Here is a 23,341-nt window from a genome sequence, read left to right as displayed (position 1 = left end):
CATTTCGAGGTATGGATACTGACAGTTCGATCAAGCGAAATCATATGACGTGATTACATCCGCTATACTTCCTTCTTTATTAACGCAAGTACTATGTTTCAGGGAGATGACGGACCTTCTTCTACAAGAACATCACCCCTAGTAGTTGATGCAGATCTCTGGGTGGTGACACTTCCAACGATCGAGCAAACCGAATCATATTTACATATCCATTATTTATTTTAGACAACTGATCATTTGTGCAGGTCTATTTAGATGAGCCGTTGACGCCTGCACAAAGTTTCTGTTCTTTTTATCAAAATAGAAAACCATACTAATGCAAATTCTGTGTTTCAGGGAGTCACTGAAGCATCATCTTCAATAATATCATCAATGGAAGTCTATGAGGAGCCCGAGGTATGGATCTTGACAGTTCCATCTAACTAGATCAACAATGCGTGAATAATTGTCGTTTGAATGTTCTACACAAAGCGTTCATTCGTGTTTTGCTATTGAGATGTACGTGGGTATTGGTCCCCAAGTACATTTTGTGTGTTCGATATTATTATACATACTAATGAAAGTTCTAAGTTTCAGGGAGTCGATGGAGCGTCAGTGCGTGATGGATGTGCTTATCATGAAAATATAGTCGTTGCAGCGCAAGAGGAAGTGGAGACATGCACACACGAGTCGGAGCAACAGCGTCCTGATGTTGAAGTTCGAGGCAAGAAAGTTTCAAAGAAAAGAAAGCAAAAGAAGGTTAGTGTCCTGGTCACTATATTATGTTGTTTTTCACTGTTAATAGTTCAATACTGTAGTTGTGTTTAAACCGAACATCCCTTTTCCAATCTGTCCTCTAGTTGCGAGTGGGTGTACGAACTAGATCTACACAGACAGTGAAGCGAACGAGAGATGTTGCTTGTCAAACCTTTTGGCAGGGACTTGAGACTGGAGATGCATCGTGCCAATGGGAAGAATATGAAGTGATTGACAACGGAGCTATACCACCACCAGCCATTGATAGTGAATGTCCTCCTGGTAGTTCGAATGCAGTCGGAGATCAATTCACAGAATCCACACCCGCAAAAACTAAGACCGCGAGAAAGTTGAAGAAATTGTTTTATTCACACATCGCCGGAGAAGGAACAGATGTTGCAATGGAAGAGAATGAAGTGGACGACAATGAAACACCATCAATATCACTGAACATAGCGGAAGACGATAGCAGAGATTCTACCTTTCATGTGAGTGACATGTCCTCAACGTTACAGGCAGAACTAGCTGGGATGCAGAGTGACAGTATAAGGAAAGAGGCCAAATTCATTGTATTCGATAGTTGTTTGATTGATATTATTATTCGGATGAAATGTGGGCATTCGGTTGGTGGGGAAGTATGTGGGGAGCCATTGATTAATGTGACTCGTGCAATTCGAGGCACTAACCTTAAAATACATGCCACCTGTACAAAATATCATCCTTTCTCGTGGTCTGCACAACCCATGCTGGGGCAACTGCCAGCAGGCAATCTACTTTGTGCAGCGGCTGCACTTTTTAGTGGTTCAAGTTTTAAAAAGTTAGAGTCTTTCTTTCAGTTTGTGGGAATCCATTTCATTGCGAAAACTCAGTTCTACAAATACCAAACCGATTATCTATTTCCAGCCATTAGCGAAGCTTGGAGACTGGAAAAAATGTCTATTGATAGTACATTCGCGGGCAAACGGTTCAGGCTAGCCGGTGATGGACAGTGCGACAGCCCAGGATTTTCAGCCAAGTACTGCACCTACCACTTTCAGGACATGGAAAGTAAGAAAATTGTGAGTTCGGTGGTCGTGCAGGTGTCACAAAGTACATCCTCAGTGGCCATGGAGAAAGTTGGCTTTGTAGCATCATTGCAAGAACTACAATCGCGGGGAATGGTGATCGACCTGATAGCCACGGACAGACACGTTTCAATTGCCAAGACGAGAGAAGAGTACAAAAATATAAATCACCAATTTGACGTTTGGCATCTTGCAAAAACAATCAATAAAAAAATGTCTGCTGCAGGTAAAAAAAAAGAAACGCAAGGTATTTCACAGTGGTCCAAGTCAATCAGCAACCATCTTTGGTGGAGCTCAAAAACATGTGGAGGGTCGTTGGAAATTCTACTGGAAAAATGGCGGTCAGTAATGCCACACTGCACAAACGTTCACCGTTGGAACACAAACCCACATTTCCACAATTGTGAACATGGCCATTTGTCCACAGAGGAGGCACGGAAGAAGAAGTGGTTGATTCCTTCATCACCCACTCACAAAGCCATTGAAAAGATTGTATTTGATAAAACTATAACAAGAGATTTGAGGGGACTCACGGAATTCTGCCACACAGGAGATTTGGAGGTGTTCCACAATATGTGCCTAAAGTACAGGCCAAAACGATTGCATTTTGGCATGGACGGCATGATAAATCGGACTCTTCTAGCGGTCTTGGCACATAACCATAATGTTGGACGTCAACAAAGTAGGACGACCGGAACTTTAGGGACGCTTCGCTACAATAAGGCCTTCACTAAAAGAAGTAAACAATGGGTGATCAAACCAGTGTTTGAGGATATGCAATATGAGTTTATTGAGAGACTTATTGTTGACGTCCTAGATAGGCACATAAATGGAGTTGTGAACGAACCTGTGCAGGGGACAACTGCATTGCCACCCAACATTGCCTCTGTTCCATGTCTACCTAAAGAAGAGCTCATTGAGAAATACACATCACGGTTTAAATGATTGTAATTTGATTGTCTGTTCTCTCGAGTCTCCTCATGTCGCAGGCCCATTGAATATGTGTATCTATGTAATGTGTAAATTAAAGTGATTGCTCAGTGTACATGCAATGTGTCTATCCAACCTTGTTCATCTGCGCATTAAATTAAACCAAACAGTATTATAAATCATTTTTCAAAAAATATAGAATGTCTCCGTATTTATGGTTCTCTGGGGCTGCAAAGCACGCAGACAAAATGCAAAAATGGAGTGTAAATTTCAAGTCCTGTGAGATGGCCTTACACTGAATGTTGCTAAATAGGAATGTGCGCTCGTTCAAAGTGAAGGTCAGCTGCTTTGATTTTTTGCTCGGGCGCCGGAATGGCCCACGACTCAGTATAAGGTTGTATTGTTATTTGACCTTGACAGGCCGGGACCATCCCGAAAGACTTCTTTTTGGGGGTGTGGGGCAATAACGTAAGAAACGATAATGAAGCCATTTCATGTTCGTTCATTAGAAGAAATAACGTCGGCATAGAAGGAGTGGTATTTCGGGGCTGCCCTACGCACAGACACAATGGAAAATGCTAATATAATGTAAGTAACTCTTTAGATGAGTTTATACCGCAATGTAATTACTATACAGTAGCTTTAAAGACGGGTTAAGTTGTACTTGTTCGTTCTATGTGGCATATTGTTTTGTACCGCCACTATCTTGAGGAGAACCATCTCCTTTTACGGAAGCACCTCAAAACCTTCCTCTTTGCTTCTGCTTTCTCTCTCCCTCTCCCCTGCTACAACTGGTCCACTGTCTGCGACCTCGGTCCTGGGCCCTTCCACTCTCCACCTGCACTGCCTCCCTGTCAACCCCTGCACTGGGGGACTGTCTCAGTATCCTACAGCCACCCCTTGATGTATAATACCCAGTTGCACTGTCCTAGCTATGAAATAATTTCCCGACCTAATATATAAAATGAATAATTTTAATAAAGATCTGATGGTGAGACTAATTTCATTTTTTATGTTTTTCAAACAGGTACATCATGCATTACTGCATGTGTCACGAGTACCAGACACCGGCGGACGGTTTTTTTAACCGCCAGTTGCTTCTCCGCGTGAACAACGTTACCACCCTGACCATTTTATGGGACGATCGCCAAGTACAAGTATGCCCTTACGCGGTACTAACGGCTAGATGCAACATACAGACCGTTGTGGTGGCCTAGTGCCTCGTTGTTGGAACAGCCATGCGATTATCAGTGCGACCGAAGAGCTTATTTTATCGTAAACCAACACCCTGTGTACTGCACACGAACATCACTTGCCTCAAGACGAACTATTTTGGATCGAGAGCAAAGAAAAATGCAAATCCCAGAATATTCTCTAAACATTTGATGTCGAATAAATGTACTTTGCCAAATGTACAATCTTGCCGTTTGCTTTTAAACCACAGTTTCATATTCCGAATTGTGGCGCTGTATTGTGAGATGATCTAAGACCCTGTGTACAGCAAAGGAACATCGCGTGCCTCAAAACTAACTTTTTGGAACGTGAGCAAATAAAAATGAAAATCGCTGAATATTCTCAAAACATTTGATGTCAAATAAATGTACTTTACCAAATTTACAATCTTGAAGTTTATTTTAAAAGTACAGTTTCATATTCCCGATTGTGGCGCGCTGTGTTGTGTGAGCTCATCTGTGTTGATTTCCGGGTTCTGTGTGGAGTCGCGTAGAAGACGCCTGGGCGCGTTTGCCTACGCAGCTCAGTCACGTCACGGATAGAGGCAGGGAATATGAATGTTTTGATAAAGTCTGTTTCAGGGGCGGGGGATTTGATTTAGTGCCGCAAAAGCAGGTGAGCCAAGGCGATGCGGCAAGTGAGAGGATTATCAGAAAATGGCGGCTGATTTCGAGTGCGTTAATGGACGAAAAGTCGGGTATGATCCATAGGAAAGTTTTCTACGATCTACCGATTTATGCTTAAAAACACATGGCCGAACCGTAGGGACAATAAAAAAAAGTCCCGGAACTATCCTTTAATAGCTCTGTTCCTCTGTCAGAGGTTTACTATCTCTTCAAGGAGAGTAGTTGCAGTAGATTTGATCATTGTTGCTGTAAAGATTACTAGGTGTTGTGACAAATCTAGGGGTTCCCTCCCTTCCCTTCTTCCCCAGACCGGAGGGGGGACCCCTTTGAGTCCACTCAGCAAAACACTCCACAGGGGTTTGGGAAAGCGGGACCTCACTTGGAGTGACTCCCCTCGAGGGGACAAGACTCACATTCCTATCAGGAACTCCCTATAAAAAATACATTGTCTCTATATATATGGGAGTAGAAGAGACTGGTGGTATATCCGTTGATTGGAATCCACAACATAAGGACGTTTCTCCCATTGCTAGAATCCCCATGACACCAACAGCTAATGGGCAACAACACACCCCTTGGAAGTACTGCAGCAGGAATAAAGAGACAACAAACCTTGTATGGTGAATGAGAAATCCTATGCAGAGGCGATCCTCTGACGTGAGACCATCCTGGAGGGTGGTGGAGCTGTGTCGCACCACAGAGCTAGCGGTGGCATGGAGAGACTGAGACGGAAGAGCGACGCAGCCAATACGGCATAGAGAAGTGAAGCGCCTGAGAGGTAAAGATATCAGAAAGCCAGTCTTATCTGGTGGCACGATCACGCTGGAGACGTGGTTGGCCAGGGCCCCACGAACAAGCGCTGATATCACAGAGCGACGGAAGAGCGAGCCCTCAGTTCTCAATCCGGGAGGGAAAGCTTTGAAACAGTTGGAGGAAGGAAGCTGAGCATTTGCCGTACGGAGACGCTAAAAAGGGTGAAGAACAGTAATGTTTCCTACGAGAGTCCACCCCACTGGAGCACACCGGAAGGCAGTGAAGGTACCAAGGTGGCCCCGGGTGGAGGGAGACAAACGGACAAGAGCACAAAAGGGGAAGTAGAAGCAAGTGGCATAAAACCACTACGGGTCAGTCAGACCCTTAGGGAGAGAATATCAAAGAGGGCTATGGGAGCCCTAGAAACCCAAATATGGACGTTTGCAGATGCCGATGAGACAGCTATTGTGTCTGGCTCTTGTCCCTGTAGGCATGTTCAAGGAGAGTGATGATGTCAGTGTGGAATGTCAGTGTGGAACGCTGTGTGCCTGAGAAGAATGTTGTGTTGGTTGGAGTTCTGATCCAGGCAGTTGATAGCGATGTAGCCTGGGTGGTGGGAGCGAGTAGGCTCTCCGATGATCTTCCTAGCTCCTTGACTATCGATACCGATGAAAGCTGATGAAACCTGATGACCAATAAACTACATAGGAAGTAACCTGTCATGCAAGAGCCTCAATAAACATACAATAACATCCCAAAGAGCTAAGAAAGCCACAGGGCTAGAGGGGTCTGGAGAGCCCTATTGAGACAAGTGAAACTTTACAACCTATAAATCAGAGAAGACCTGGAGACAGAGACAAGGGGAACTTGCAGACATCCATTGTTAAGAATGAGTAGAAAGCGAGCGATGCAACGAGTGGAGACAGATTAGGGAAGTGTCCACCCACTTAAGGAAATTGAGACATTGGGCCTCCTTACGAGTGTGGCGGTAAGGGATACCGGGCACTGGTAAGTAGACCGGTGCCGGTAATCCCTTCCCGCCCTACTACAAGTTCCCTTAGTGGGTTCCTCCTTTAATGCCTGGTCTGAACAGGCGCTATGGACGGGACCCGTTAAGGGACTTCAGAGCTAATAACGGTACCGCAACTTGCGGTACCATTATTAGCGCCTTCCCCATTCCCATTGAGCCCTATGGGGGCTCAAATGGGAATGGCTTTTTCAATGGGGACTTACCGGTCCCGCAAAGGTCAGACTACACTGGTAAGTCCCCATTGAACCATACCGGTGCCGGACCCGTTATTGGAGGCAGTCATGGAGCAAATAGCGCCATGACTACCTCCAATCTCGGAATGAGGCCCATTGTATTTCTTTAAAGACTTGAATTTTTCTTTGACCTAACCTAAGAACCTCAGTAAAGACTTTGGGAACTTTTGTTGATAAGCGGCTGAGGACAAGCCTCGGTAATGTGATACAGATTCAGTAAGAAGCCCTGAGAGCCGCAGTGGGGCGGGACTAAAGTAGTCTGAACAGAGGGCATATTGTTCTGGCTTACTTTTTACATTTTAATAAGGCGGTAGGGCCAGTTAGCGAATAGGCTGAGGATTGAGCAGTCCTTTGACTGTAGACAAGCACCTTTAGTTTAGTTGATAGGAAGGGAACCCCCTCTTAGCAATAGGGTTAGATAGGCATTGTTCTTTTAAATGGAATAAAACCTTTGAAAGTATGTCCTTGAGTCTGAGTCCTTCTTCTATTTCGCTGTGGTGTCTCTCTGTCTTGGTATTGGAATCTGTTGTCCTGGACCCCACAAGGATGAAGAGAAATGCTTTCATATGTGTTTCTATTCTGGATTAGATTTTCCTGGGAGCCTGATCCTGGGTGTTGAATATTCTTCTGCTGAGTGAGATGGGATGCACACCTATAACCCACAATAAGCCACTACCTTACATTCCAGGGATAATAGAAGTGCCTGCCTGAGCTGAATCAGTACTGTGCATGCTGGGGGAGGTCTCCTCTGTTGCCTCTGATCAGTGGCTCTTCTCTATCTGCTAATATCTCTAAGAGCAGAGGAGGGATTATTTGCTCTCCCATCTCCATGTCCAATGGAGGAGTTACTCGTCACGGCCTCTGATGCGGGTCTCTTTTCCAGGATGTTGCACTTACAAGTCATGTGGCCTGAGCTATCATCACACTCACAGTCTATCTCTTTGACCAAGAGCATGAAAGGATGTGGTTATAAAGATTATTGGTACAGACATTCAGATTAATCTGACCCAAGCAACCTCGAAATCCTGAACAAAGCCTCCAGGTGACAGATCTTCAGCGCCCACTAAATAGTTTGCTGCTTTTCAGACTTTAGGGGGTTTATAGGTATTGAGAAATATTTTAGGATTGCTGCTTTGTAAAATATACTTCCGTTAAATAAACGGAGGAAGAGGGCAGGAGGCCATAAGATTTGCTTCGGTGGAATGGGAGTCTCCGAAGATCTGAGGCATTTTTTACTAATTTGCTCTTGTTTTATCAATTTACATAAGGAATTCGATTTTTTTCAGTTATGTTTTACTAGGACTTATTTAGAAGCTATGATTTTACACTGAACTGTAATTATTCTATTTCTATAGTCTGTATGAATTTGCAAAAGCAGCGCTTTTATAGTGATTTAGTTTTGATATGATATGATAAGTCATTTATAACACGCCTGTACACAAGTGTTTCTAGGCGCGACAAAAGGAGGGCAAAACAGCGACCTGGCTAGGCCTTGTGTCATTCAGATCGTGCAAGTGCGAGAATGAGAAGTGCAAGTGGAACGGGAGGCGGGAGTTGAAGGGAGGGGGAGGGGAAAACTGGGCAGCAATGCTCTGAGTAAGTGCAGCAGGACAGCACAGCTCTGGGTAGTGCAAGGAGAACAAGGAACTGTAGGGTTACAGTTACAGCCCCTAAGTGCGTAGTAGGCCCGGAGGCAGTGCAAGGGTGAGTGATCAAGAAAGAGCCTGGACTCAGAGAGACTCTGAGGATAGCCAAGCAACGTTACACCAGACAAGTAGGTCAGGTAGGTCAGCACGGGAGGGAGAGAGAGAAAGCAGAGGAGAAGAGGAAGGTTTTGAGCTGCTTCCGGAAATTCAGGTGGTCTGGATCAAGTTTGAGAGGAGCAGGGAAGCCATTCCAGAGGGAGGCACCTGCAGAGGAGAGAGATCTACCCCCCAATCTCTGCCTGGAGAAGCATCTAACCCTCAGAGAGTTGGAGGTAGCTGAGCGAAGGGAACGAGAAGAAAGAGAAAGTTGGATGTAGTGCAGGCCCCAGCCCCAGAAATCCTTGTGAACAATGCAAATGGTCTTGAACTTGATCCTTGCAGGCGCCGGGAGCCACTGGGCAGATTTCAGGACTGGAGAGATACAGTCCCTGAGCTTGAGGCCAAGGATACGCCTTGCAGTCCTTTTCTGGTTAGTTGCAGAGTGCGGAGAGTAGAGGAAGACAGATTGAGAAAGAGTATGTTGCAGTAGTCCAGCCTGGAGGGAACCAGGGTTCTGGAGACAGTGAGCTTCTGGGGAAAAGTGAGAAAGAGGAGAGTCCCTTTGAGGAGGTGCAGCTGGTAGTGGGACTTCTTGGCGACGTCCGAGATGTGAAGAGAAAAAGAGAGAGTGGAGTCGAAGATAACACCAAGGTTTTCTGCCTCGCAGGAAGGTGAAGGAAGAGGGCCCAAAGCGGTGAGCCGGAGTGTGAGAGGGAAAGCAGGGGCAGGGGTCCCAATGAGAAGGATCTCTGTGTTAGTGGCATTAAGGCAGAGATCATTGGAGGCACACCAATCCTGAATCACAGATAGACAGTCAGGAATGAGCAAAAGAGGAGAGGAGGCTGAGGGGAGCCTGAAGGAGAGCTGAGTGTCATCCACATAACACTAAAAGTTAGAGGAGAAAGTAGAGATCAGGTGGGCCAAAGGGGCCAAGTAGATGTTGAAAAACCAGGGTCAGAGGATAGATCCCTGGGGACCACCACAGGTTGGGAGAGATGTGGCAGAGAAAGGGACCAAGTCGGACGTGGGGGAGCCGGTCCAAGAGGAAGGAGGTCAGCCACTCCAGGGTCTGATCTATGAAGGCCAAGTTCTCATACAGTCGATTAATAAGGATGGTGTGCTTGACCGTGTCCAAAACAGAAGAAAGATCAAGGAGGATGAGGGCAGGAGGAATTCTGGAATCAACGTTAGAGAGAAGATCTTCACGGGTGTTTAGGAGCGAAGTTTCAGTGCCTCTGGCAGCTCTGAAGCCAGACTGATGGTCATGGAGACAACCAACAGCTTCAGTGTGGAGAGTAAGCTGGGAGATGGCCAGCTTTTCCAAGAGTTTTCCCAGGAAAGGGGTGATGGAGACTGGGCGATAGTTTTCCAGGCAGGTAGGATTGGTAGACGGCTTCTTGAGGCAGGGGTGCACAAGGGACTGCTTAAGGGGTAAGGGGAAAGTTCCAGTGGCAAAAGAGTGATTACAGATATCGGCCAAGGCTGGAGCGAGGGTGTCAATATGGTCCTTGATGGTTCTGGAGGAGCAGGGGAGCACCTGTTTGGAAGATGTTTCCATAGATCAGCCTCGTCTAGAAACCTTGTCACCTGTTGTCAGAGAGAAAGAGGAGAGAGGAGGAGGAGAGTGAGAGATTGCCAAAGGGGGGCCGAGAGAGGAAGAAGCAGAGGAAGAGGAGATAGAGGACAGGATGTCCTGAGTTTTAGCTGAGAAGTGAGAGACCAGAGCAGTACAGAGAGCCTGTGAGGGAACAGGAGAGGTAGAGACTGCAACAGGATTGGCCAGTTCCTTGCAGATTTTAAAGAGTTTGGTCGTGTTGTTAGAGGACCAGAGATGCAGGCTAGGATGTGGGCTCTCTTCTTGGACAGGACAGAGAGTCTGTATTGCCTTTGGAGCAGGCAGCAGGCCAGTTTGTCAGATGATGCTCCCAATGCCCTCCACTTCCTCTCAGTCACCCTGCACTTGCGTTCCAGGATGGCGAGGTCAGAATCATACCAAGAATCGCACTTGGATATAGGCTTCAGTCGGATTCTCATGACAGGAGCAAGGATGTCCAGGGTGTTGGAAATAGAAAGATGCAGATTAGAGAGGGTTGTGTCAGGGTGTGAGTCACCCGCAGGAGGAGGAGGGGCGGAGAAAGTAGAGGCAAAGGCATCCACTGACACAAGCTTCATGGGCCGAATGACAGAGAAGGCAGGTGGCAGCACTCGGGTGGGCTTTGCCTGAGATATAGAGCGTTTCAGATGAGAGGAGAGGAGAAAGTGGACAGTCCAAGAGAGAGGAGTGGTGAGAGTGTTAGAGAGGGGGATGTCTGAGGTGATGAGAACATCCTAAGTATGTCCGGCAGAGTGTGTCAGGCCAGGCGGCAGAATGGGAAGAGAGAGAGTGTTGCAGAAGTTGTGGAACAGCCTAGAGGAGGGATTAGAAGCATCCAGGTGCATGTTGAGATTTCTGAGGAAAAGTTGAGAAGTAGAGGCAAGTAGAGAAGAGGAGAGGTTGACCCCTTGAGAGAGGAAGAGGGTGACCTGGCCAGGTGGCTTGTATATTTTGGCTACAGTCAGGGAGTGGCCAGGAGAGCTAGCAAGCCTGCAGACCAGGCATTCAAAGGAGGAGTAGGCCTGCGTAGGGATGACACAGGCCGGGACCCACTACAGAAACATCAGGGCTACTCCAGGACAGTTGGTTCTGGGTTCAGAGAGGATCTTGCAGCCCACATGCAGGAGAGTGTCAAAACTTGTGACAGAACTGGCTGTAAACCATGTCTCGGTGAGAGCGAGGATCTCAAGGTTGAGTTCCTAGAGGAGGGGACAGAAGTCAGAGGAGTGTTTGACAGCAGAACGAGAGTTGAGAGTAGTGACGTGGATCAGGTGCCACATTTGAAAGACTTCTGTGGAGTGGTACAGGCTTGAGGTACACCCTGCGGAGGTGCTAGAGTGGCCCGAGGGTGGGCAAAGGAGGAAATGAGGGTGCCAGAGAGGTGGCGGAAGGAGAAGCAGGAGATGGGAGGAAGTTGATAAGACACAGGAAGCGCCAATCAAAAAGGAGGAGATTGGGCCGAAGACCATGAACCAAGACGGTGCCATTCAGAAAGACATTAATGATGGTATTGAAGGAGTGGAAGGGGGCCATGAGGACCGGTCATCAAGTGCCACCATTAATGGGAGAGGAGGAGAACGGGGAGCGTACAGAGACCTTATGAAGGGTCCATAGGTCTGGAGAGGGGACGACAAAGAGGATGTCAGTGAGAGCCTGTCTGGAGGAAGCACAGATGCAGGTATCAGCGACAGGGAGGCCTGCGTTGGATACCAGGATGTCCCTCTTGAACTAACTTCTTCCTTCCAGACTTAGTGAGAGGGATAGGGTAAGCGATAGACTAACAGTTAGAGAAGATGGGAGAGACAGAGAGCACAATAGGGGGTGCGAAGAAGGTTGGTAGAGGTGAAGGGAGTGAGAGAAGAGCGAGAGATGTACAGCCCTGTGGCACACAACTCAGAACGTGCAGGGGGAGGAGGAAGAGGGGGGGCCAGGGTCTCAACAAAGGAAGGCACAGAAGGGGATCAAGTAACTCACAACAATGAACGGCACGCCTTGTGGGGGGATCTAGGTGGGAGCCTAGAGAGAACCAGCAACAATGCCACAGTTACCAGAATGGGAAAACATCCAGATTCGACTTTCCCAGAAGGGGGAAATTAGGCAAACTTTTTGAGCACAGCACAATACATCACACCCAAATTCGACTTTCATCAGAAGGCGAAAAAAAGGCTACATTTTTAAGCACAGCACAATACAGCACACCCAGATTCGACTTATTTGATCAGTTACAGCAGGTCAATTGCTGAAGGCTACATGCAACCACGGCAGACACAGCAGACACAACTGGAGCTGTCCGTAGCTTCTGGTCCTCGGCCGAGGGGGCTACCACGGCAGGGGGTGCATTGGGTGGCCGATTGAAAGGGCCTGTCAACCAATGGAAGCGAGGTGGGAGGGAGGGTTTGGGGAGGGCCAACAAACAAGGAAGCAACTGGAACAAAGGGAGGTGGGAGCAGGCACACATGAGCTGCAGTGCGTGAATACTTTTACAAATGCACAATTTACTGTGCCACGGAACACGTGTCCTTACCCCAGAACCAGAGTAGTTGACGTTGCCATTGCCTGATGATGGTGGGGGTGGCCTGTGGGGACAGAGGGATAAAATACATGTCGGTGTATGCTTACCTGTTGTCTGAGCAGGGGTCTGGGCCCTGGGTCCTTCTGATCCGAACAAGCCCAAACAGGAATGGCCCTTTTCTTCGTCTGTCCTTCGCTTCTGACACCCGGGTGAGAGACGCCCTTGATCTAAGAGTTAAGAGCAGGAAGGAAAAGGCAGGGTTAAGAAGGTGGGTGGTGCTTAGGCCAGGTGACCTAGATCCACTTGTACCTGCTCAGTAACAATTCAATTTTGGGTGAAGTGTATGAATTCTTACAATTCTATTACATTATATCGTTTTTATTTGATTTTGATACCCAAGCAACCTTGAGATTATTCACTACAGCATAATATGTAATAACTTTGGGACATACACAGGTTATCAGTACTTCCCACAGGTCTAACCTGTGAAATATGGTGTGGGGGCGCCAACCACCTTTTGTGAGTATGCTGATATGGAGGGCAGAGAAATAGGATTTGTGGTAATGGCTCAACCTCTGAGTCCTTGCAGTGGCATTTGCCTGAGGTCATTCAGTACAGAGAGTATTCCCAAGCGCAATTCCTGTTATAAATGCGCAGAGGGAGCAAGTGGCTGGACAACAAATAGGGCTCCCTTCCCCCCGCAGATGCAGAGCCCATGTATTCTATCACCCCTTGCCCTGTCCTCACACTCCCCTCTATTGCCAGTCCCTGAGTGGGCACTGACATGAGGGATTCAGAGAACCCAATAAGGTTCCCTGAGTGGGCACTGACATCGGGGCTTCTGAGAAGCCAACAAGGTTCCCTCAGTGGGCACTGACATCGAGGTTTCAGAGAAGCCAACAAGGTTCCCTGAGTGGGCACTGGCATCAGGGATTCAGAGAAGCCAACAAGGTTCCCTGAGTGGAGGCTGGCCTCGGGGCGTCTGAGAAGCCAACAAGGTTCCCTGAGTGGGCAATGGAATTGGGCTTCAGAGAAGCCAACAAGGTTCCCTGAGTGAACACTGGCATCGGGGATTCAGAGAAGCCAACAATGTTCCCTGAGTGGACACTCGCATCAGGGATTCAGAGAAGCCAACAAGGTTCCCTGAGTGGGCAGTGACATCGGGGCTTCAAAGAAGCCAACAAGGTTCCCTGAGTGAACACTGACATCGGGGATTCAGAGAAGCCAACAAGGTTCCCTGAGTGGACACTGACATCAGGGCTTCTGAGATGCCAACAAGGTTCCCTGAGTGGACACTGGTATCGGGGCTTCTGAGAAGCTTACAAGGTTCCCTGAGTGGGCACTGGCATTGGGCTTCAGAGAAGTCAACAAGGTTCCCTGAGTGGACACTGACATCGGGGATTCAGAGAAGCCAACAAGGTTCTCTGAGTGGACACTGGCATCGGGGCTTCAGAGAAGCCAACAAGGTTCCCTGAGTGGACACTGGCATCGGGAAGGTTCCCTGAGTGGACACTGGCATCAGGGAATCAAAGAAGCCAACAAGGTTCCGAGAGTGGACAATGGCATCGGGGCTTCAGAGAAACCAACAAGGTTCCCTGAGTGGACACTGGCATCGGGACTTCAGAGAAGCTAATAAGGTTCCCTGAGTGTGCACTGGCATCGGGGCTTTGGAGAAGCCAACAAGGTTCCCTGAGTGTACACTGACATCGAGGATTCAGAGGTTCCCTGAGTGGACACACACTGGCATTGGGGATTCAGAGAAGCCAACAAGGTTCCCTGAGTGGACACTGGCATCGGGAAGGTTCCCTGAGTGGACACTGGCATCAGGGATTCAGAGAAGCCAACAAGGTTCCCTGAGTGGACACTGGCATCAGGGATTCAGAGGTTCCCTGACTGGACACACACTGACATTGGGGATTCAGAGAAGCCAACAAGGTTTCCTGAGTGGGCAATGGCATTGAGGCGTCAGAGAGGCCAACAAGGTTCCCTGAGTGGGCACTGGCAGCAGGGTTTCAGAGAAGCCAACAAGGTTTAATTGAATGGCCGCTGGCAACAGGGATTCAGAGGTTCCCTGAGTGGACACACACTGGCATTGGGGATTCAGAGAAGCCAACAAGGTTTCCTGAGTGGGCACTGGCATTTGGGGCTTCAGAGAAGCCAACAAGGTTTCCTGAGTGGGCACTGGCAGCAGGGATTCAGAGAAGCCAACAAGGTTCTCTGAATGGACACTGGCATCAGGTTTTCAGAGGTTCCCTGAGTGGACACACACTGGCATTGGGGCTTCAGAGAAGCCAACAAAGTTCCCTGAGTGGACGCTGGCATCGGGGCTTCTGAGAAGCTTACAAGGTTCCCTGAGTGGGCACTGGCATTGGGCTTCAGAGAAGCCAACAAGTTTCCCTGAGTGGACACTGACATCGGGGATTCAGAGTAGCCAACAAGGTTCCCTGAGTGGACACTCGCATCAGGGTTTCAGAGAAGCCAACAAGGTTCTCTGAGTGGACACTGGCATTGGGGCTTCAGAGAAGCCAACAAGGTTCCCTGAGTGGGCACTGGCATCGGGGATTCAGAGAAGCCAACAAGGTTCCCTGAGTGGGCACTGACATCGGGGCTTCAGAGAAGCCAACAAGCCATTTTATTGTGTTCCTTCTGAATTTGTTGAACGTTTGCTCTTAGATCCGACCAAACGTTCAACAAATTCAGAAAGAACACAATAAAATGGCTCACCGAGAATGCTATGTAACCCGCATTCGCCCCACGTATCCCCTGCATGTACTGTATTTATATAGATTTGCTATCATGTAAAACGTCAGCTATATGATGACCGGCTTTCTGCACACCGTATTATACATGCACCTTAATGCCTTAACTTCACCCTGTGGATCCAAGAAAACTGTTTGTACCATGCTCTGTATATCTGTAACTTCTGTAACCAAGCTTCTTGTCTTATGCGCCCTGCTACCTCAGGGTTTGGTGCGCACAATAAATAAATAAATAAAATAAATAATAAAATAAGCCAACAAGGTTCCCTGAGTGGGCACTGGCATCGGTGATTCAAAGAAGCCAACAAGGTTCCGAGAGTGGGCACTGGCATCGGGGCTTCAGAGAAACCAACAAGGTTCCCTGAGTGGACACTGGCATCGGGGCTTCAGAGAAGCCAATAAGGTTCCCTGAGTGTGCACTGGTATCGGGGATTTAGAGAAGCCAACAAGGTTCCCTGAGTGGGCACTGACATCGGGGCTTCTGAAAAGCCAACAAGGTTCCATGAGTGAACACTGGCATCGGGGATTCAGAGGTTCCCTGAGTGGACACACACTGGCATTGGGGATTCAGAGAAGCCAACAAGGTTTCCTGAGGGGGCACTGGCATCGGGGCTTCAGAGAAGCCAACAAGGTTCCCTGAGTGGGCACTGGCATCAGGGATTCAGAGAACCCCACGCGGTTCCCAGAGTGAACAGTGGACGCTGGCATCGGGGATTCAGAGGAGCCAACAAGGTTCCCTGAGTGGACGCTGGCATCAGAGATTCAGTGAAGCCAACAAAGTTCCCTGAGTGGTCACACACGGGATTCACGGATTCGGAGAAGCCAACAAGGTTCCCTGAGTGGACACTGGCATCGGGAAGGTTCCCTGATTGGACACTGGCATCAAGGATTCAGAGAAGCTAACAAGGTTCCCTGAATGGTCACTGGCATCAGGGATTCAGAGGTTCCCTGAGTGGACACACACTGGCATTGGGGATTCAGAGAAGGCAAAAAGGTTTCCTGAGTGGGCACTGGCATCGGGTCTGCAGAGAAGCCAACCAGGTTCCCTGAGTGGGCACTGGCATTAGAGATTCAGAGAACCCAACAAGGTTCCCTGAGTGAACAGTGGATGCTGGCAACAGGGATTCAGAGGAGCCAACAAGGTTCCCTGAGTGGACACACACTGGATTCACGGATTCAGAGAAGCCAACAAGGTTCCCTGAGTGGACACTGGCATCGGGAAGGTTCCCTGATTGGACACTGGCATCAAGGATTCAGAGAAGCTAACAAGGTTCCCTGAATGGACACTGGCATCAGGGATTCAGAGGTTCCCTGAGTGGACACACACTGGCATTGGGGATTCAGAGAAGCCAACAAGGTTTCCTGAGTGGGCACTGGCATCGGGGCTGCAGAGAAGCCAACAAGGTTCCCTGAGTGGACACTGGCATCTGGGATTCAGAGAACCCAACAAGGTTCGCTGAGTGAACAGTGGATGCTGGCAACGGGGATTCAGAGGAGCCAACAAGGTTCCCTGAGTGGACGCTGGCATTGGGGATTCAGTGAAGCCAACGAGGTTCCCTGAGTGGACACACACTGGATTCAGGGATTCAGAGAAGCCAAAAAGGTTCTGTGAGTGGACACTGGCATTGGGGCTTCTGAGAAGCCAACAAAGTTTCCTGAGTGGACGCTGGCATCGGAGCTTCTGAGAAGCTTACAAGGTTCCCTGAGTGGGCACCGGCATTGGGCTTTAGAGAAGCCAACAAGGTTCCCTGAGTGGACACTGACATCGGGGATTCAGAGAAGCCAACAAGGTTATCTGAGTGGACACTGGCATAGGGGCTTCAGAAAAGCCAACAAGGTTCCCTGAGTGGACACTCGCATCGGGGATTCAGAGAAGCCAACAAGGTTCCCTGAGTGGACACTGGCATCGGGGCTTCAGAGAAGCAAACAAAGTTCCCTGAGTGGGCACTGGCATCGGGGATTCAGAGAAGCCAACAAGGTTCCTGAGTGGGCACTGGCATCGGGACTTCAGAGAAGCCAACAAGGTTCCCTGAGTGGGCACTGGCATCAGGGATTCAGAAAAGCCAACAAGGTTCCCTGAGTGGGCACTGGCATCGGGGATTCAGAGAAGCCAATAAGGTTCCCTGAGTGGACACTGGCATCGGGAAGGTTTCCTGAGTGGACACTGGCATCGGGGATTCAGAGAAACCAACAAGGTTCAGAGAGTGGAAACTGGCATCGGGGATTCAGAGATTCCCTGAGTGGACACTGGCATAGGGGCTTCAGAGAAGCTAACAAGATTCTCTGAGTGGACACTGGCATCGGGACTTCAGAGAAGCCAACAAGGTTCCCTGAGTGGACACTGTCATCGGGATGGTTCCCTGAGTGGACACTGGCATTGGGGATTCAGAGAAGCCAACAAGGTTCTGTGAGTGGACACTGGCATTGGGGCTTCTGAGAAGCCAACAAAGTTTCCTGAGTGGACGCTGGCTTCGGAGCTTCTGAGAAGCTTACAAGGTTCCCTGAGTGGGCACCGGCATTGGGCTTCAGAGAAGCCAACTAGGTTCCCTGAGTGGACACTGACATCGGGGATTCAGAGAAGCCAACAAGGTTCTCTGAGTGGACACTGGCATAGGGGCTTCAGAAAAGCCAACAAGGTTCCCTGAGTGGACACTCGCATCGGGGATTCAGAGAAGCCAACAAGGTTCCCTGAGTGGACACTGGCATCGGGGCTTCAGAGAAGCAAACAAGGTTCCCTGAGTGGGCACTGGCATCGGGGATTCAGAGAAGCCAACAAGGTTTCCTGAGTGGGCACTGGCATCGGGGCTTCAGAGAAGCCAACAAGGTTCCTGAGTGGGCACTGGCATCAGGGATTCAGAAAAGCCAACAAGGTTCCCTGAGTGGGCACTGGCATCGGGGATTCAGAGAAGCCAATAAGGTTCCCTGAGTCGACACTGGCATCGGGAAGGTTTCCTGAGTGGACACTGGCATCAGGGATTCAGAGAAACCAACAAGGTTCAGAGAGTGGAAACTGGCATCGGGGATTCAGAGATTCCCTGAGTGGACACTGGAATAGGGGCTTCAGAGAAGCTAACAAGATTCTCTGAGTGGACACTGGCATCGGGACTTCAGAGAAGCCAACAAGGTTCCCTGAGTGGACACTGTCATCGGGATGGTTCCCTGAGTGGACACTGGCATCGGGGATTCAGAGAAGCCAACAAGGTTCCGAGAGTGGACACTGGCATCAGGGTTTCAGAGAAACCAACAAGGTTCCCTAAGTGGACACTGGCATCGGGGCTTCAGAGAAGCCAACAAGGTTCCCTGAGTGTGCACTGGTATCGGGGATTTAGAGAAGTCAAAAGGTTCTCTGAGTGGGCACTGACATCGGGGCTTCTGAGAAGCCAACAAGGTTCCCTGAGTGGACACTGGCATCAGGGATTAAGAGGTTCCCTGAGTGTACACACACTGGCATTGGTGATTCAGAGAAGCCAACAAGGTTCCCTGAGTGGGCACTGGCAGCAGGGATTCAGAGAAGCCAACAAGGTTCCCTGAGTGGACAGTGGACGCTGGCATTGGGGCTTCAGAGAAGCCAACAAGGTTCCCTGAGTGGACGCTAGCATCAGGGATTCAGAGGAGCCAACAAGGTTCCCTGAGTGGACGCTGGCATCAGGGGTTCAGAGAAGCCAACAAGGTTCCCTGAGTGGACACTGGCATTGGGGCTTCTGAGAAGCCAACACAGTTTCCTTAGTGGACACTGGCATCAGGGATTCAGAGAAGCCAACAAGGTTCCCTGAGTGGGCACTGTCATCGGAGATTCAGAGAAGCCAACAAGGTTCCCTGAGTAGGCACAGGAATCGGAGCTTCAGAGAAGCCAACAAGGTTCCCTGAGTGGACGCTGGCATTGGGGCTTCAGAGAAGCCAACAAGGTTCCCTGAGTGGACACTGGCATCGGGAAGGTTCCCTGAGTGGACACTGGCATCAGGGAGTCAGAGAAGCCAACAAGGTTCCCTGAATGGACACTGGCATCGGGGATTCAGAGGTTCCCTGAGTGGACACACACTAGCATTGGGGATTCAGAGAAGCCAACAAGGTTTCCTGAGTGGGCACTGGCATTGAGGCTTCAGAGAAGCCAACAAGGTTCCCTGAGTGGGCACTGGCAGTAGGGATTCAGAGAAGCCAACAAGGTTCCCTGAATGGCCACTGGCATCAGGGATCCAGAGGTTCCCTGAGTGGACACAACCTGGCATTGGGGATTCAGAGAAGCCAACAAGGTTTCCTGAGTGGGCACTGGCATTGGGGCTTCAGAGAAGCCAACAAGGTTCCCTGAGTGAGCACTGGCAGCAGGGATTCAGAGAAGCCAACAAGGTTCCCTGAATGGACAATGGCATCAGGGATTCAGAGGTTCCCTGAGTGGACACACACTGGCATTGGGACTTCAGAGAAGCCAACAAGGTTCTCTGAGTGGACACTGGCATCGGGACTTCAGAGAAGCCAACAAGGTTCGCTGAGTGGGCACTGGCATCGGGGATTCAGAGAAGCCAACAAGGTTCCCTGAGTGGGCACTGACATCGGGGCTTCAAAGAAGCCAACAAGGTTCCCTGAGTGGGCACTGACATTGGGGCTTCAGAGACGCCAACAAGGTTCTGTGAGTGGGCACTGGCATCAGGGATTCAGAAAAGCCAACAAAGTTTCCTGAGTGGGCACTGGCTTCAGTGATTCAGAGAAGCCAACAAGGTTCCCTGAGTGGACACTGGCATCGGGAAGGTTCCCTGAGTGGACACTGGCTTTGTGGATTCAAAGAAGCCAACAAGGTTCCGAGAGTGGGCCCTGGCATCGGGGCTTCAGAGAAACCAACAAGGTTCCCTGAGTGGACACTGGCATTAGGGATTTAGAGAAGCCAACAAGGTTCCCTGAGTGGGCACTGACATCGGGGCTTCTGAGAAGCCAACAAGGTTCCATGAGTGTACACTGGCATCGGGGATTCAGAGGTTCCCTGAGTGGACACACACTGGCATTGGGGATTCAGAGAAGCCAACAAGGTTTCCTGAGTGGGCACTGGCATCGAGCCTGCAGAGAAGCCAACAAGGTTCACTGAGTGAGCACTGGCATCAGGGATTCAGAGAACCCAACACGGTTCCCTGAGTGAACAGTGGACGCTGGCATCGGGGATTCAGTGAAGCCAACAAAGTTCCCTGAGTGGACACACACTGGATTCACGGATTCAGAGAAGCCAACAAGGTTCCCTGAGTGGACACTGGCATCGGAAAGGTTCCCTGATTGGACACTGCCATCAGGGATTCAGGGAAGCTAACAAGGTTCCCTGAATGGACACTGGCATCAGGGATTCAGAGGTTCCCTGAGTGGACACACACTGGCATTGGGCATTCAGAGAAGCCAACAAGGTTTCCTGAGTGGGCACTGGCATCAGGGCTGCAGAGAAGCCAACAAGGTTCCCTGAGTGGGCACTGGCATCAGGGATTCAGAGAACCCAACAAGGTTCCCTGAGTGAACACTGGCATCAGGGATTCAGAGAAGCCAACAAGGTTCCCTGAGTGAACACTGGCATTCGGCTTCAGAGAAGCAAACAAGGTTCCATGAGTGGGCACTGGCATTGGGGATTCAGAGAAGCCAACAAGGTTTCCTGAGTGGGCACTGGCATCGGGGATTCAGAGAAGCCATCAAGGTTCCCGAGTGGGCACTGGCATCAGGGATTCAGAGAACCCAACACGGTTCCCTGAGTGAACAGTGGACGCAGGCATTGGGGATTCAGAGGAGCCAACAAGGTTCCCTGAGTGGACACTGGCATCAGGAAGGTTCCCTGATTGGACACTGGCATCAGGGATTACGAGAAGCTAACAAGGTTCCCTGAATGGACACTGGCATCAGGGATTCAGAGGTTCCCTGAGTGGACACACACTGGCATTGGGGATTCAGAGAAGCCAACAAGGTTTCCTGAGTTTGCACTGGCATTGGGGCTGCAGAGAAGCCAACAAGGTTCCCTGAGTGGGCACTGGCATCAGGGATTCAGAGAACCCAACAAGGTTCCCTGAGTGAACAGTGGATGCTGGCAACGGGGATTCAGAGGTGCCAACAAGGTTCCCTGAGTGGACGCTGGCATCGGGGATTCACTGAAGCCAACAAGGTTCCCTGAGTGGACACACACTGGATTCAGGGATTCAGAGAAGCCAACAAGGTTCTCTGAGTGGACACTGGCATTGGGGCTTCTGAGAAGCCAACAAAGTTCCCTGAGTGGATGCTGGCATCCGGGCTTCTGAGAAGCTTACAAGGTTCCCTGAATGGGCACTGGCATTGGGCTTCAGAGAAGCCAACAAGGTTCCCTGAGTGGACACTGACATCGGGGATTCAGAGAAACCAACAAGGTTCTCTGAGTGGACACTGGCATAGGGGCTTCAGAAAAGCCAACAAGGTTCCCTGTGTGGATACTCGCATCGGGGATTCAGAGAAGCCAACAAGGTTCCCTGGGTGGACACTGGAATCAGGGCTTCAGAGAAGCGAACAAGGTTCCCTGAGTGGGCAATGGCATCGGGGATTCAGAGAAGCCAACAAGGTTCCGTGAGTGGGCACTGACATCGGGGCTTCAGAGAAGCCAACAAGGTTCCCTGAGGGGGCACTGGCATCAGGTGTTCAGAGAAGCCAACAAGGTTCCCTGAGTGGACACTGGCAATGGGGATTCTGAGAAGCCAACAAAGATTCCTGAGTGGACACTGGCATCAGGGATTCAGAGAAGCCAACAAGGTTCCCTGAGTGGGCACTGTCATCGGGGATTCAGAGAAGCCAACAAGGTTCCCTGAGTGGGCACAGGAATCGGGGCTTCAGAGAAGCCAACAAGGTTCCCTGAGTGGACGCTGGCATCGGGGCTTCAGAGAAGCCAACAAGGTTCCCTGAGTGGACGCTGGCATAGGGGCTTCAGAGAAGGCAACAAGGTTCCCTGAGTGTGCACTGGCATCGGGGATTCAGAGGTTCCCTGAGTGGACACACACTGGCATTGGGGATTCAGAGAAGCCAACAAGGTTTCCTGAGTGGGCTCTGGCATTGGGGCTTCAGAGAAGCCAACAAGGTTCCCTGAGTGGGCTTTGGCAGCAGGGATTCAGAGAAGCCAACAAGGTTCCCTGAATGGACACTGGCATCAGGGATTCAGAGGTTCCCTGAGTGGACACACACTGGCATTGGGACTTCAGAGAAGCCAACAAGGTTCTCTGAGTGGACACTGGCATTGGGGCTTCTGAGAAGCCAACAAAGTTCCCTGAGTGGACGCTGGCATCGGGGCTTCTGAGAAGCTTACAAGGTTCCCTGAGTGGGCACTGGCATTGGGCTTCAGAGAAGCCAACAAGGTTCCCTGAGTGGAAACTGACATCAGGGATTCAGATTAGCCAACAAGGTTTTCTGAGTGGACACTGGCATAGGGGCTTCAGAGAAGCCAACAAGGTTCCCTGAGTGGACACTTGCATCAGGGATTCAGAGAAGCCAACAAGGTTCTCTGAGTGGACACTGGCATCGGGGCTTCAGAGGAGCCAACAAGGTTCCCTGAGTGGGCACTGGCATCGGGGATTCAGAGAAGCCAACAAGGTTCCCTGAGTGGGCACTGGCATCAGGGATTCAGAAAAGCCAACAAAGTTTCCTGAGTGGGCACTGGCATTGGTGATTCAGAGAAGCCAACAAGGTTTCCTGAGTGAACACTGGCATCGGGAAGGTTCCCTGAGTGGACACTGGCTTTGGGGATTCAAAGAAGCCAACAAGTTTCCGAGAGTGGGCCCTGGCATCGGGGCTTCAGAGAAACCAACAAGGTTCCCTGACTGGACACTGGCATCAGGGCTTCAGAGAAGCCAACAAGGTTCCATGATTGTACACTGGCATTGGGGATTCAGAGGTTCCCTGAGTGGACACACACTGGCATTGGGCATTCAGAGAAGCCAACAAGGTTTCCTGAGTGGGCACTGGCATCGGGGCGGCAGAGAAGCCAACAAGGTTCCCTGAGTGGGCACAGGAATCGGGGCTTCAGAGAAGCCAACAAGGTTCCCTGAGTGGACGCTGGCATCGGGGCTTCAGAGAAGCCAACAAGGTTCCCTGAGTGGACGCTGGCATAGGGGCTTCAGAGAAGGCAACAAGGTTCCCTGAGTGTGCACTGGC

Source organism: Ambystoma mexicanum, chromosome 8 (assembly GCF_040938575.1).
Source record: "Ambystoma mexicanum isolate Mex_15411 chromosome 8, UKY_AmexF1_1, whole genome shotgun sequence".
NCBI lineage: Eukaryota > Metazoa > Chordata > Amphibia > Caudata > Ambystomatidae > Ambystoma > Ambystoma mexicanum.
Note: the sequence above shows the minus strand (reverse complement) of the source record.